At 53.1% G+C, this 15,000-nt stretch overlaps 1 non-coding gene across 1 annotated transcript; it reads right to left on the reverse strand.

Moving 5' to 3' along the window:
* Positions 1-835: 835 nt before the first annotated feature.
* On the reverse strand, positions 836-2,674 carry LOC145654817 (18S ribosomal RNA). The gene has a single exon (XR_014121005.1). It is a non-coding gene; the product is annotated as an 18S ribosomal RNA (ribosomal RNA).
* Between the last annotated feature and the right edge of the window lie 12,326 nt (positions 2,675-15,000).

The following is a 15,000-nucleotide window of genomic DNA, read 5'->3' on the forward strand; positions in this document are numbered from 1 at the left end:
AAGACAGGTTTAAAAGGTTTCACCAACCGGTCAGGCGCCCCCGTCTGCGAGTGTTGAAACGGGCGCGGGGTTGCGCTTTGCCCACACGCCCCACGTGGCAGACGAGTCAGTCTTTGAACCGCGGCCCTCCGCGCCCGCCCCGTCCGACCCCTCGAAAGGGGTGGAACTCACGTAGCGTGGGCCAAGCCCTAGGTACCTGCCGGGGGTCCCCCTGAGACTCCTTTCTGAGAGAGAGAAGCAGGGGAACCGGCTGCGCCACCCACCACCACCACGCCCCAGGACGCCGGTGGGCGGACGAACACAGGAAGGGCCATGGCCTGCCCCACGAGGAGCAGCGCTCGCAACCCCCCCCGGAAAGTCCGCTCGTCAGCGAGCAAGGGGACGGGGATGAATGACAAGGACAACAAAATAGGAAAACCCCTCGCGGTGGACGGAGGCAGCGGCCGTGCGAGCGAGAGGGAGGGCGCGGGACGGACCCGTACGACCCGCTCGACTCGCAGGCGCTTCTCCTGCCGGCAAGGTGAGGGGAAACCGGCCTTCGCCCGACGAGCGGGGACGCCGAGTTTTTTGAACGACGCGTCTCTCGCGCTGGAACCCAGAGAATACCGGGGCCTGCGGGGGGGGGGTGCTGAAGGACGACGCGGAGGAAGAGGCGGAGGACGAGGAAGGGGTGGGAGGGACTAGGCTCCTCCTTTATGCCTTCTGTCCAGCCTGACCTGCAAGCGACCACGTGTAACAGCAACCCCGAAGACCCTTTCGACCCTGGGCCCCGACGCGGGGGGACGGCGAAGTCGAGGGGGTCGGGAGAGGAGGCACGCCGGACAGCGTTACCCGTTAATGATCCTTTCGCAGGTTCACCTACGAAAACCTTGTTACGACTTTTACTTCCTCTAGATAGTCAAGTTTGATCGACTTCTCGGCGCTCCGCCAAGGCCCGCGAGGAGCCCCGGCGGGGCCGATCCGAGGACCTCACTAAACCATCCGATCGGTAGTAGCGACGGGCGGTGTGTACAAAGGGCAGGGACTTAATCAACGCGAGCTTATGACCCGCGCTTACTGGGAATTCCTCGTTCATGGGGAATAATTGCAATCCCCAGTCCCCATCACGAATGGGGTTCAGCGGATTACCCGCACCTCTCGGTGTAGGGTAGGCACACGCTGATCCAACCATTGTGGCGCGCGTGCAGCCCCGGACATCTAAGGGCATCACAGACCTGTTATTGCTCCATCTCGCGTGGCTGAACGCCACTTGTCCCTCTAAGAAGTTTGACGCCGACCGCGGAGGGCCGCGTAACTATTTAGCATGCCGGAGTCTCGTTCGTTATCGGAATTAACCAGACAAATCGCTCCACCAACTAAGAACGGCCATGCACCACCACCCACAGAATCGAGAAAGAGCTATCAATCTGTCAATCCTTTCCGTGTCCGGGCCGGGTGAGGTTTCCCGTGTTGAGTCAAATTAAGCCGCAGGCTCCACTCCTGGTGGTGCCCTTCCGTCAATTCCTTTAAGTTTCAGCTTTGCAACCATACTCCCCCCGGAACCCACAGACTCGTGGTTTCCCTCACGCTGCCCGGCGGGTCATGGGAATAACGCCGCCGGATCGCGGGTCGGCATAGTTTACGGTCGGAACTACGACGGTATCTGATCGTCTTCGAACCTCCGACTTTCGTTCTTGATTAATGAAAACATTCTTGGCAAATGCTTTCGCTTTCGTCCGTCTTGCGCCGGTCCAAGAATTTCACCTCTAGCGGCGCAATACGAATGCCCCCGGCCGTCCCTCTTAATCATGGCCCTGGTTCAGGAAACCCACAAAATAGAACCGGAGTCCTATTCCATTATTCCTAGCTCAGGTATTCAGGCGAGAAGCGGGCCCGCTTTGAACACTCTAATTTTTTCAAAGTAAACGCTCCGAGCCCCGTCCGGACACCCAGCCAAGGGCATCCGGGGGGCACCGGGAGACAGGGTCTGAGACAGGCGGTGGCACGCCTCGCGGCGGACCGCCAGCCCACTCCCGACATCCAACTACGAGCTTTTTAACTGCAGCAACTTTAATATACGCTATTGGAGCTGGAATTACCGCGGCTGCTGGCACCAGACTTGCCCTCCAATGGGTCCTCACCCATGGGTTTAGGATACGCTCATTCCGATTACAGGGCCTCGAAAGAGACCTGTATCGTTATTTTTCGTCACTACCTCCCCGTGTCGGGAATGGGTAATTTGCGCGCCTGCTGCCTTCCTTGGATGTGGTAGCCGTTTCTCAGGCTCCCTCTCCGGAATCGAACCCTGATTCCCCGTTACCCGTGGTCACCATGGTAGCCGACTATGGTACCATCGAAAGTTGATAGGGCAGACATTCGAATGAGACGTCGCCGCCGCGGAGGGCGCGCGATCGGCCCGAGGTTATCTAGAGTCACCAAAGCGGCCGGGGGGCCCGAGCCCCCCGGATGGGTTTTGGGTCTGATAAATGCACGCATCCCCCGAAGGGTCAGCGCTCGTTTGCATGTATTAGCTCTAGAATTACCACAGTTATCCGAGTAACGTGTGGAGCGATCAAAGGAACCATAACTGATTTAATGAGCCATTCGCAGTTTCACTGTACCGGCCGTGTGCACTTAGACCTGCATGGCTTAATCTTTGAGACAAGCATATGTTACTGGCAGGATCAACCAGGTAGTTTGCACCGTGGTCTGGGATGAACCACGAGTGACATCCGCCTCCCCTTCCGGGGGCTAGGAAGCAGCGGGTTGTAAGTGCGTGCGCCGTCAGGTCCAGACGCCATACAGGGCTACCCAGGACAGCTTCCGCGGCCAGTGTAAACGTGCTCGCGCACCGCCCTCTGGCCTTCGGACGCCGACCTCTCACCTTGATGCAAAGCTGTCCCATCCGGTCATGCCCGCACCGTACCCCGTCCACCTCCTCCGGAGGTGCGGACGGCCGACTCCAGGTGCTTTCGGCGTTCCCTCTCTTCACGCCGTTTTGATTTTCGTGGGCCGCTGGTGGGGGGACAAGGGAAAGACCTCGTCGAATTCCCTCCCCCCTAGCCTCGCTCAACCTACGTTTCGTGATGTAACCAAGAAGAGTGATTCGTGGGCCCAGGTAGGTTTGAAGAGGAGGCCAACAAAGCAGGGCACTCCCTTCCTCCCAAACCACAGACACCAGTATAGGACAACTGAGTAGACAGACTGGCCGTCTGAGTCTCCCCCAGAGAGTTCTGGGATGGGTTACAAATAACCCCCACCCCCCATCAGAGGCTTGACCCGCTAGAACCAGGGAGGATCTGTCAAAACCGCTCTCCACATCAGAAGTTCTGGATCAGCCGGGGCTGGTCGGCAGACGTCCACCTAAGGCCGTGGCCTAACCCCGTGTGGGGGGATAGCGCTCGCACCCGTACACGTGGACACCCGCTCGTCAAATGGCTGGCTCCTCACTTACCGTAGGGGGAATGGTTTGCCTACCCCTGGCGGGTCTGGTACTCCACTCTACCAAACAAGGAAGCAACACACCAATAGACCCCTGCAACACCGGGCAGCTTTGGGCAGTGTCACTACACTCCTCCTTGTTCTTCACGTTCCTTCCGTGGTGATTTTTTTTTTTTTTTCGTGGCCATTGCCGTGCATGGCTTCCCCATCGCTTTGCATGCTCTCCATTGCCTCGTGCTGCTTCACCATTGGTCTCACCTGGAGACCGAAGCCGCTCTCCCAGTAACCCGATGGTACCTGGCCAGAAAACCCCGTGCCCGATTTCATCTAGGACAAGGGCCAAACCACAGACCGTGCCCGTCCAGGGTCAACCCCTGGTCGGACAGGCCTGGTGGGTCGATACCATGGATGTGGCAGGCCGACGAGAATCCACTGGTACATTTACAAACACGCCCACCCTGGTGGCATGGCTGTACGACCCATCGTCGAAGCACGCTGCGGCGGACTGAGCCATTGGATCCAGTTGCCTGGGCGTACACTCAGCCCAACAGACGCACTCGGGTCGGGGAGAGCAAAGCAGACTGTGTGCCTGGATGTGCCCACTTCCATAGGGGAATCGGCATGATGGTTCACTTAACCCGAGGAGGGCTCCCCTCGCGGGATAAGCACCCCCCTCGGGGGATGGGGGGGGGGGGGGGGCATCCAGAGCACACCACTTTCCGGTAGGGGACAGGCGTTTGATCATGTGTCCGAGGGAGAGCTCCCCTTGCCGGCCGAACACCCCTCGGACTCCCCTTGGGCTTCCAGAGAACGCCACTGGATGAATTTAGTGCTTGGACCCCATTGATTCTCTTTGCTCTCCCATATACCCGACGGGACCTATTTGCAAAACCCCGTGCCAACCAGACCTCCAGGAAGGGGGCTGGCGGCTAACCATGCCCAGCAGGGTGCACCCTGGTCGGACACTTTGGGAGGGTCGAGAGCCTGGAAGTGCCACCCGGGGGAGTAATTCTGATTTCCGTTTTAATGCACTCAGGGACAGCCCGAGGACCTCTGTAGTGCACCTGAGGCGGACTGAGCCGTCGGGTCCAGGGGTCTGGAGTTCGGAACCTCCAGGGTTCACCTGGCTGTTCTCTTAGCCCGGCAGGGTGCACCCTGGTCGGACACTTTGGGAGGGTCGAGAGCCTGGATGTGCCACCCCGACGAGTAATGAGTTTTCCCTTCGTATCTCTTCCGGACCAGGTCCGATTCGCACGAAACTCGCTGGGCATGGCCAGGAGCGCCCCCTGCTGCCCACGCCACCGTCCCCGCGCTTCTACTCCCGAGGGCCGAGGAGACAGCGAAGCGTGGGTCGGGTCGCCTGCTTCCAGGGTCTCCCTGGTACTCTCCAGTCTCCCGAGTCCATCGGGTCCGACCTCGTATTTTTAGCCCAGACGGGGAATGAGAAAGGGGCCCCCGACCGCCCGAGGGCGGGCGCTCGCTTCTCAGCCTAGGAACGTCCGATTCCCACGAAACTTTTACGCCAGACGTTCCTGGCAGCGAGCGCGTTCAAAGGTGACCCGCGCTGCTTCTCTCCTCCCAAGGGCCGAAGAGATATTCGTCTTCAAACCCGACCGGCCCTGTGTTTGCCGCCCCGGCGGTTTTAAAAAATCATAGCGTAAAAACGGTGGGTGCGCTTCGCCTGCCGCTTGGACAGCGTTAAACGGCAGCCCCGGCTCTTTCCAAAGGGCCCTCAACCGACTTTCTGCTCCCAAGGAGCCCAGAGATATGAAACCGATAAATCAAAACCCCGTGCCAACCAGACCTCCAGGAAGGGGGCTGGCGGCTAACCATGCCCGGCAGGGTGCACCCTGGTCGGACGCTTTGGGAGGGTCGAGAGCCTGGATGTGCCACCCCGACGAGTAATGAGTTTTCCCTTCGTATCTCTTCCGGACCAGGTCCGATTCGCACGAAACTCGCTGGGCATGGCCAGGAGCGCCCCCTGCTGCCCACGCCACCGTCCCCGCGCTTCTACTCCCGAGGGCCGAGGAGACAGCGAAGCGTGGGTCGGGTCGCCTGCTTCCAGGGTCTCCCTGGTACTCTCCAGTCTCCCGAGTCCATCGGGTCCGACCTCGTATTTTTAGCCCAGACGGGGAATGAGAAAGGGGCCCCCGACCGCCCGAGGGCGGGCGCTCGCTTCTCAGCCTAGGAACGTCCGATTCCCACGAAACTTTTACGCCAGACGTTCCTGGCAGCGAGCGCGTTCAAAGGTGACCCGCGCTGCTTCTCTCCTCCCAAGGGCCGAAGAGATATTCGTCTTCAAACCCGACCGGCCCTGTGTTTGCCGCCCCGGCGGTTTTAAAAAATCATAGCGTAAAAACGGTGGGTGCGCTTCGCCTGCCGCTTGGACAGCGTTAAACGGCAGCCCCGGCTCTTTCCAAAGGGCCCTCAACCGACTTTCTGCTCCCAAGGAGCCCAGAGATATGAAACCGAAAAATCAAAACCCCGTGCCAACCAGACCTCCAGGAAGGGGGCTGGCGGCTAACCATGCCCGGCAGGGTGCACCCTGGTCGGACGCTTTGGGAGGGTCGAGAGCCTGGATGTGCCACCCCGACGAGTAATGAGTTTTCCCTTCGTATCTCTTCCGGACCAGGTCCGATTCGCACGAAACTCGCTGGGCATGGCCAGGAGCGCCCCCTGCTGCCCACGCCACCGTCCCCGCGCTTCTACTCCCGAGGGCCGAGGAGACAGCGAAGCGTGGGTCGGGTCGCCTGCTTCCAGGGTCTCCCTGGTACTCTCCAGTCTCCCGAGTCCATCGGGTCCGACCTCGTATTTTTAGCCCAGACGGGGAATGAGAAAGGGGCCCCCGACCGCCCGAGGGCGGGCGCTCGCTTCTCAGCCTAGGAACGTCCGATTCCCACGAAACTTTTACGCCAGACGTTCCTGGCAGCGAGCGCGTTCAAAGGTGACCCGCGCTGCTTCTCTCCTCCCAAGGGCCGAAGAGATATTCGTCTTCAAACCCGACCGGCCCTGTGTTTGCCGCCCCGGCGGTTTTAAAAAATCATAGCGTAAAAACGGTGGGTGCGCTTCGCCTGCCGCTTGGACAGCGTTAAACGGCAGCCCCGGCTCTTTCCAAAGGGCCCTCAACCGACTTTCTGCTCCCAAGGAGCCCAGAGATATGAAACCGATAAATCAAAACCCCGTGCCAACCAGACCTCCAGGAAGGGGGCTGGCGGCTAACCATGCCCGGCAGGGTGCACCCTGGTCGGACGCTTTGGGAGGGTCGAGAGCCTGGATGTGCCACCCCGACGAGTAATGAGTTTTCCCTTCGTATCTCTTCCGGACCAGGTCCGATTCGCACGAAACTCGCTGGGCATGGCCAGGAGCGCCCCCTGCTGCCCAGGCCTGGCTCTGGGCCTGGGCACACTTCATTCACTTTGTACCTTTAAATCATACTACTACTACTACTACTACCACCAGAATTCCAGGGCCAAGAGGTCACACAGTCATACACAGCAAAGTAGCTCTGGGCCTGGGCACACTTCAAGAAGTTTGTCCCTTTATATAAGCCTAGAAATAGACTTCCAGGCCCAAGAGTTCAAACACATTCATGCCCAGCAAAGTAGCTCTGGGCCTGGGCACACTTCAATCACTTTGTGCCTTTAAATCATACTACTACTACCAGACTTCCAGGCCCAAGAGGTCAAACACAGTCATGCCCAGCAAAGTAGCTCTGGGCCTGGGCACACTTCATTCACTTTGTGCCTTTAAATCATACTACTACTACCACCAGAATTCCAGGGCCAAGAGGTCACACAGTCATACACAGCAAAGTAGCTCTGGGCCTGGGCACACTTCAAGAAGTTTGACCCTTTATATAAGCCTAGAAATAGACTTCCAGAGCCAAGAGGTCAAACACAGTCATGCACAGCAAAGTAGCTCTGGGCCTGGGCACACTTCAAGCACTTTGTGCCTTTAAATCATACTACTACTACTACTACTACTACTACTACTACTACTACCAGACTTCCAGGCCCAAGAGTTCAAACACATTCATGCCCAGCAAAGTAGCTCTGGGCCTGGGCACACTTCATTCACTTTGTGCCTTTAAATCATACTACTACTACCACCAGACTTCCAGGGCCAAGAGGTCAACCACAGTCATGCACAGCAAAGTAGCTCTGGGCCTGGGCACACTTCAAGATGTTTGACCCTTTATATAAGCCTAGAAATAGACTTCCAGGCCCAAGAGTTCAAACACATTCATGCCCAGCAAAGTAGCTCTGGGCCTGGGCACACTTCAATCACTTTGTGCCTTTAAATCATACTACTACTACCACCAGACTTCCAGGCCCAAGAGGTCAAACACAGTCATGCCCAGCAAAGTAGCTCTGGGCCTGGGCACACTTCAATCACTTTGTGCCTTTAAATCATACTACTACTACCACCAGACTTCCAGGCCCTGGAGGTCACACCTTCATGCCTAGCAAGGTTGCTTTACACCTGCGCACACTTCAGACCGTTTCACTCTTTTAATCCTTCAAAGTACCACATTTCCAGACCCAAGAGGTCACAGAATCATGCCCAGCAAAGTAGCTCTGGGCCTGGGCACACTTCAATCACTTTGTGCCTTTAAATCATACTACTACTACCAGACTTCCAGGCCCCAGAGGTCAAACACAGTCATGCCCAGCAAAGTAGCTCTGGGCCTGGGCACACTTCAAGAAGTTTGACTCTTTATATAAGCCTAGAAATAGACTTCCAGAGCCAAGAGGTCAAACACAGTCATGCACAGCAAAGTAGCTCTGGGCCTGGGCACACTTCATTCACTTTGTACCTTTAAATCATACTACTACTACCAGACTTCCAGGCCCAAGAGTTCAAACACATTCATGCCCAGCAAAGTAGCTCTGGGCCTGGGCACACTTCAATCACTTTGTGTCTTTAAATCATACTACTACTACCAGACTTCCAGGCCCCAGAGGTCAAACACAGTCATGCCCAGCAAAGTAGCTCTGGGCCTGGGCACACTTCAAGAAGTTTGACCCTTTATATAAGCCTAGAAATAGACTTTCAGGCCCAAGAGGTCAAACACAGTCATGCCCAGCAAAGTAGCTGTGGGCCTGGGCACACTTCATTCACTTTGTACCTTTAAATCATACTACTACTACTACTACTACTACTACTACTACTACTACTACTACTACCAGACTTCCAGGCCCAAGAGGTCAAACACAGTCATGCCCAGCAAAGTAGCTCTGGGCCTGGGCACACTTCAAGAAGTTTGACCCTTTATATAAGCCTAGAAATAGACTTCCAGGCCCAAGAGTTCAAACACATTCATGCCCAGCAAAGTAGCTCTGGGCCTGGGCACACTTCAATCACTTTGTGCCTTTAAATCATACTACTACTACCAGACTTCCAGGCCCCAGAGGTCAAACACAGTCATGCCCAGTAAAGTAGCTCTGGGCCTGGGCACACTTCAAGAAGTTTGACCCTTTATATAAGCCTAGAAATAGACTTCCAGAGCCAAGAGGTCAAACACAGTCATGCCCAGCAAAGTAGCTCTGGGCCTGGGCACACTTCAATCACTTTGTGCCTTTAAATCATACTACTACTACCACCAGACTTCCAGGCCCAAGAGGTCAAACACAGTCATGCCCAGCAAAGTAGCTCTGGGCCTGGGCACACTTCAATCACTTTGTGCCTTTAAATCATACTACTACTACCACCAGACTTCCAGGCCCTGGAGGTCACACCTTCATGCCTAGCAAGGTTGCTTTACACCTGCGCACACTTCAGACCGTTTCACTCTTTTAATCCTTCAAAGTACCACATTTCCAGACCCAAGAGGTCACAGAATCATGCCCAGCAAAGTAGCTCTGGGCCTGGGCACACTTCAATCACTTTGTGCCTTTAAATCATACTACTACTACCAGACTTCCAGGCCCCAGAGGTCAAACACAGTCATGCCCAGCAAAGTAGCTCTGGGCCTGGGCACACTTCAAGAAGTTTGACCCTTTATATAAGCCTAGAAATAGACTTCCAGAGCCAAGAGGTCAAACACAGTCATGCACAGCAAAGTAGCTCTGGGCCTGGGCACACTTCATTCACTTTGTACCTTTAAATCATACTACTACTACCAGACTTCCAGGCCCAAGAGTTCAAACACATTCATGCCCAGCAAAGTAGCTCTGGGCCTGGGCACACTTCAATCACTTTGTGTCTTTAAATCATACTACTACTACCAGACTTCCAGGCCCCAGAGGTCAAACACAGTCATGCCCAGCAAAGTAGCTCTGGGCCTGGGCACACTTCAAGAAGTTTGACCCTTTATATAAGCCTAGAAATAGACTTTCAGGCCCAAGAGGTCAAACACAGTCATGCCCAGCAAAGTAGCTGTGGGCCTGGGCACACTTCATTCACTTTGTACCTTTAAATCATACTACTACTACTACTACTACTACTACTACTACTACTACTACTACTACCAGACTTCCAGGCCCAAGAGGTCAAACACAGTCATGCCCAGCAAAGTAGCTCTGGGCCTGGGCACACTTCAAGAAGTTTGACCCTTTATATAAGCCTAGAAATAGACTTCCAGGCCCAAGAGTTCAAACACATTCATGCCCAGCAAAGTAGCTCTGGGCCTGGGCACACTTCAATCACTTTGTGCCTTTAAATCATACTACTACTACCAGACTTCCAGGCCCCAGAGGTCAAACACAGTCATGCCCAGCAAAGTAGCTCTGGGCCTGGGCACACTTCAAGAAGTTTGACCCTTTATATAAGCCTAGAAATAGACTTCCAGAGCCAAGAGGTCAAACACAGTCATGCCCAGCAAAGTAGCTCTGGGCCTGGGCACACTTCAATCACTTTGTGCCTTTAAATCATACTACTACTACCACCAGACTTCCAGGCCCAAGAGGTCAAACACAGTCATGCCCAGCAAAGTAGCTCTGGGCCTGGGCACACTTCAATCACTTTGTGCCTTTAAATCATACTACTACTACCACCAGACTTCCAGGCCCTGGAGGTCACACCTTCATGCCTAGCAAGGTTGCTTTACACCTGCGCACACTTCAGACCGTTTCACTCTTTTAATCCTTCAAAGTACCACATTTCCAGACCCAAGAGGTCACAGAATCATGCCCAGCAAAGTAGCTCTGGGCCTGGGCACACTTCAATCACTTTGTGCCTTTAAATCATACTACTACTACCAGACTTCCAGGCCCCAGAGGTCAAACACAGTCATGCCCAGCAAAGTAGCTCTGGGCCTGGGCACACTTCAAGAAGTTTGACCCTTTATATAAGCCTAGAAATAGACTTCCAGAGCCAAGAGGTCAAACACAGTCATGCACAGCAAAGTAGCTCTGGGCCTGGGCACACTTCATTCACTTTGTACCTTTAAATCATACTACTACTACCAGACTTCCAGGCCCAAGAGTTCAAACACATTCATGCCCAGCAAAGTAGCTCTGGGCCTGGGCACACTTCAATCACTTTGTGTCTTTAAATCATACTACTACTACCAGACTTCCAGGCCCCAGAGGTCAAACACAGTCATGCCCAGCAAAGTAGCTCTGGGCCTGGGCACACTTCAAGAAGTTTGACCCTTTATATAAGCCTAGAAATAGACTTTCAGGCCCAAGAGGTCAAACACAGTCATGCCCAGCAAAGTAGCTGTGGGCCTGGGCACACTTCATTCACTTTGTACCTTTAAATCATACTACTACTACTACTACTACTACTACTACTACTACTACTACTACTACCAGACTTCCAGGCCCAAGAGGTCAAACACAGTCATGCCCAGCAAAGTAGCTCTGGGCCTGGGCACACTTCAAGAAGTTTGACCCTTTATATAAGCCTAGAAATAGACTTCCAGGCCCAAGAGTTCAAACACATTCATGCCCAGCAAAGTAGCTCTGGGCCTGGGCACACTTCAATCACTTTGTGCCTTTAAATCATACTACTACTACCAGACTTCCAGGCCCCAGAGGTCAAACACAGTCATGCCCAGCAAAGTAGCTCTGGGCCTGGGCACACTTCAAGAAGTTTGACCCTTTATATAAGCCTAGAAATAGACTTCCAGAGCCAAGAGGTCAAACACAGTCATGCCCAGCAAAGTAGCTCTGGGCCTGGGCACACTTCAATCACTTTGTGCCTTTAAATCATACTACTACTACCACCAGACTTCCAGGCCCAAGAGGTCAAACACAGTCATGCCCAGCCAAGTAGCTCTGGGCCTGGGCACACTTCAATCACTTTGTGCCTTTAAATCATACTACTACTACCACCAGACTTCCAGGCCCTGGAGGTCACACCTTCATGCCTAGCAAGGTTGCTTTACACCTGCGCACACTTCAGACCGTTTCACTCTTTTAATCCTTCAAAGTACCACATTTCCAGACCCAAGAGGTCACAGAATCATGCCCAGCAAAGTAGCTCTGGGCCTGGGCACACTTCAATCACTTTGTGCCTTTAAATCATACTACTACTACCAGACTTCCAGGCCCCAGAGGTCAAACACAGTCATGCCCAGCAAAGTAGCTCTGGGCCTGGGCACACTTCAAGAAGTTTGACCCTTTATATAAGCCTAGAAATAGACTTCCAGAGCCAAGAGGTCAAACACAGTCATGCACAGCAAAGTAGCTCTGGGCCTGGGCACACTTCATTCACTTTGTACCTTTAAATCATACTACTACTACCAGACTTCCAGGCCCAAGAGTTCAAACACATTCATGCCCAGCAAAGTAGCTCTGGGCCTGGGCACACTTCAATCACTTTGTGTCTTTAAATCATACTACTACTACCAGACTTCCAGGCCCCAGAGGTCAAACACAGTCATGCCCAGCAAAGTAGCTCTGGGCCTGGGCACACTTCAAGAAGTTTGACCCTTTATATAAGCCTAGAAATAGACTTTCAGGCCCAAGAGGTCAAACACAGTCATGCCCAGCAAAGTAGCTGTGGGCCTGGGCACACTTCATTCACTTTGTACCTTTAAATCATACTACTACTACTACTACTACTACTACTACTACTACTACTACTACTACTACCAGACTTCCAGGCCCAAGAGGTCAAACACAGTCATGCCCAGCAAAGTAGCTCTGGGCCTGGGCACACTTCAAGAAGTTTGACCCTTTATATAAGCCTAGAAATAGACTTCCAGGCCCAAGAGTTCAAACACATTCATGCCCAGCAAAGTAGCTCTGGGCCTGGGCACACTTCAATCACTTTGTGCCTTTAAATCATACTACTACTACCAGACTTCCAGGCCCCAGAGGTCAAACACAGTCATGCCCAGCAAAGTAGCTCTGGGCCTGGGCACACTTCAAGAAGTTTGACCCTTTATATAAGCCTAGAAATAGACTTCCAGAGCCAAGAGGTCAAACACAGTCATGCCCAGCAAAGTAGCTCTGGGCCTGGGCACACTTCAATCACTTTGTGCCTTTAAATCATACTACTACTACCACCAGACTTCCAGGCCCAAGAGGTCAAACACAGTCATGCCCAGCAAAGTAGCTCTGGGCCTGGGCACACTTCAATCACTTTGTGCCTTTAAATCATACTACTACTACCACCAGACTTCCAGGCCCTGGAGGTCACACCTTCATGCCTAGCAAGGTTGCTTTACACCTGCGCACACTTCAGACCGTTTCACTCTTTTAATCCTTCAAAGTACCACATTTCCAGACCCAAGAGGTCACAGAATCATGCCCAGCAAAGTAGCTCTGGGCCTGGGCACACTTCAATCACTTTGTGCCTTTAAATCATACTACTACTACCAGACTTCCAGGCCCCAGAGGTCAAACACAGTCATGCCCAGCAAAGTAGCTCTGGGCCTGGGCACACTTCAAGAAGTTTGACCCTTTATATAAGCCTAGAAATAGACTTCCAGAGCCAAGAGGTCAAACACAGTCATGCACAGCAAAGTAGCTCTGGGCCTGGGCACACTTCATTCACTTTGTACCTTTAAATCATACTACTACTACCAGACTTCCAGGCCCAAGAGTTCAAACACATTCATGCCCAGCAAAGTAGCTCTGGGCCTGGGCACACTTCAATCACTTTGTGTCTTTAAATCATACTACTACTACCAGACTTCCAGGCCCCAGAGGTCAAACACAGTCATGCCCAGCAAAGTAGCTCTGGGCCTGGGCACACTTCAAGAAGTTTGACCCTTTATATAAGCCTAGAAATAGACTTTCAGGCCCAAGAGGTCAAACACAGTCATGCCCAGCAAAGTAGCTGTGGGCCTGGGCACACTTCATTCACTTTGTACCTTTAAATCATACTACTACTACTACTACTACTACTACTACTACTACTACTACTACTACCAGACTTCCAGGCCCAAGAGGTCAAACACAGTCATGCCCAGCAAAGTAGCTCTGGGCCTGGGCACACTTCAAGAAGTTTGACCCTTTATATAAGCCTAGAAATAGACTTCCAGGCCCAAGAGTTCAAACACATTCATGCCCAGCAAAGTAGCTCTGGGCCTGGGCACACTTCAATCACTTTGTGCCTTTAAATCATACTACTACTACCAGACTTCCAGGCCCCAGAGGTCAAACACAGTCATGCCCAGCAAAGTAGCTCTGGGCCTGGGCACACTTCAAGAAGTTTGACCCTTTATATAAGCCTAGAAATAGACTTCCAGAGCCAAGAGGTCAAACACAGTCATGCCCAGCAAAGTAGCTCTGGGCCTGGGCACACTTCAATCACTTTGTGCCTTTAAATCATACTACTACTACCACCAGACTTCCAGGCCCAAGAGGTCAAACACAGTCATGCCCAGCAAAGTAGCTCTGGGCCTGGGCACACTTCAATCACTTTGTGCCTTTAAATCATACTACTACTACCACCAGACTTCCAGGCCCTGGAGGTCACACCTTCATGCCTAGCAAGGTTGCTTTACACCTGCGCACACTTCAGACCGTTTCACTCTTTTAATCCTTCAAAGTACCACATTTCCAGACCCAAGAGGTCACAGAATCATGCCCAGCAAAGTAGCTCTGGGCCTGGGCACACTTCAATCACTTTGTGCCTTTAAATCATACTACTACTACCAGACTTCCAGGCCCCAGAGGTCAAACACAGTCATGCCCAGCAAAGTAGCTCTGGGCCTGGGCACACTTCAAGAAGTTTGACCCTTTATATAAGCCTAGAAATAGACTTCCAGAGCCAAGAGGTCAAACACAGTCATGCACAGCAAAGTAGCTCTGGGCCTGGGCACACTTCATTCACTTTGTACCTTTAAATCATACTACTACTACCAGACTTCCAGGCCCAAGAGTTCAAACACATTCATGCCCAGCAAAGTAGCTCTGGGCCTGGGCACACTTCAATCACTTTGTGTCTTTAAATCATACTACTACTACCAGACTTCCAGGCCCCAGAGGTCAAACACAGTCATGCCCAGCAAAGTAGCTCTGGGCCTGGGCACACTTCAAGAAGTTTGACCCTTTATATAAGCCTAGAAATAGACTTTCAGGCCCAAGAGGTCAAACACAGTCATGCCCAGCAAAGTAGCTGTGGGCCTGGGCACACTTCATTCACTTTGTACCTTTAAATCATACTACTACTACTACTACT

The sequence above is a fragment of the Electrophorus electricus genome, unplaced genomic scaffold, assembly GCF_041902795.1.
Source record: "Electrophorus electricus isolate QZ-2024a unplaced genomic scaffold, ASM4190279v1 Scaffold161, whole genome shotgun sequence".
Lineage (NCBI taxonomy): Eukaryota > Metazoa > Chordata > Actinopteri > Gymnotiformes > Gymnotidae > Electrophorus > Electrophorus electricus.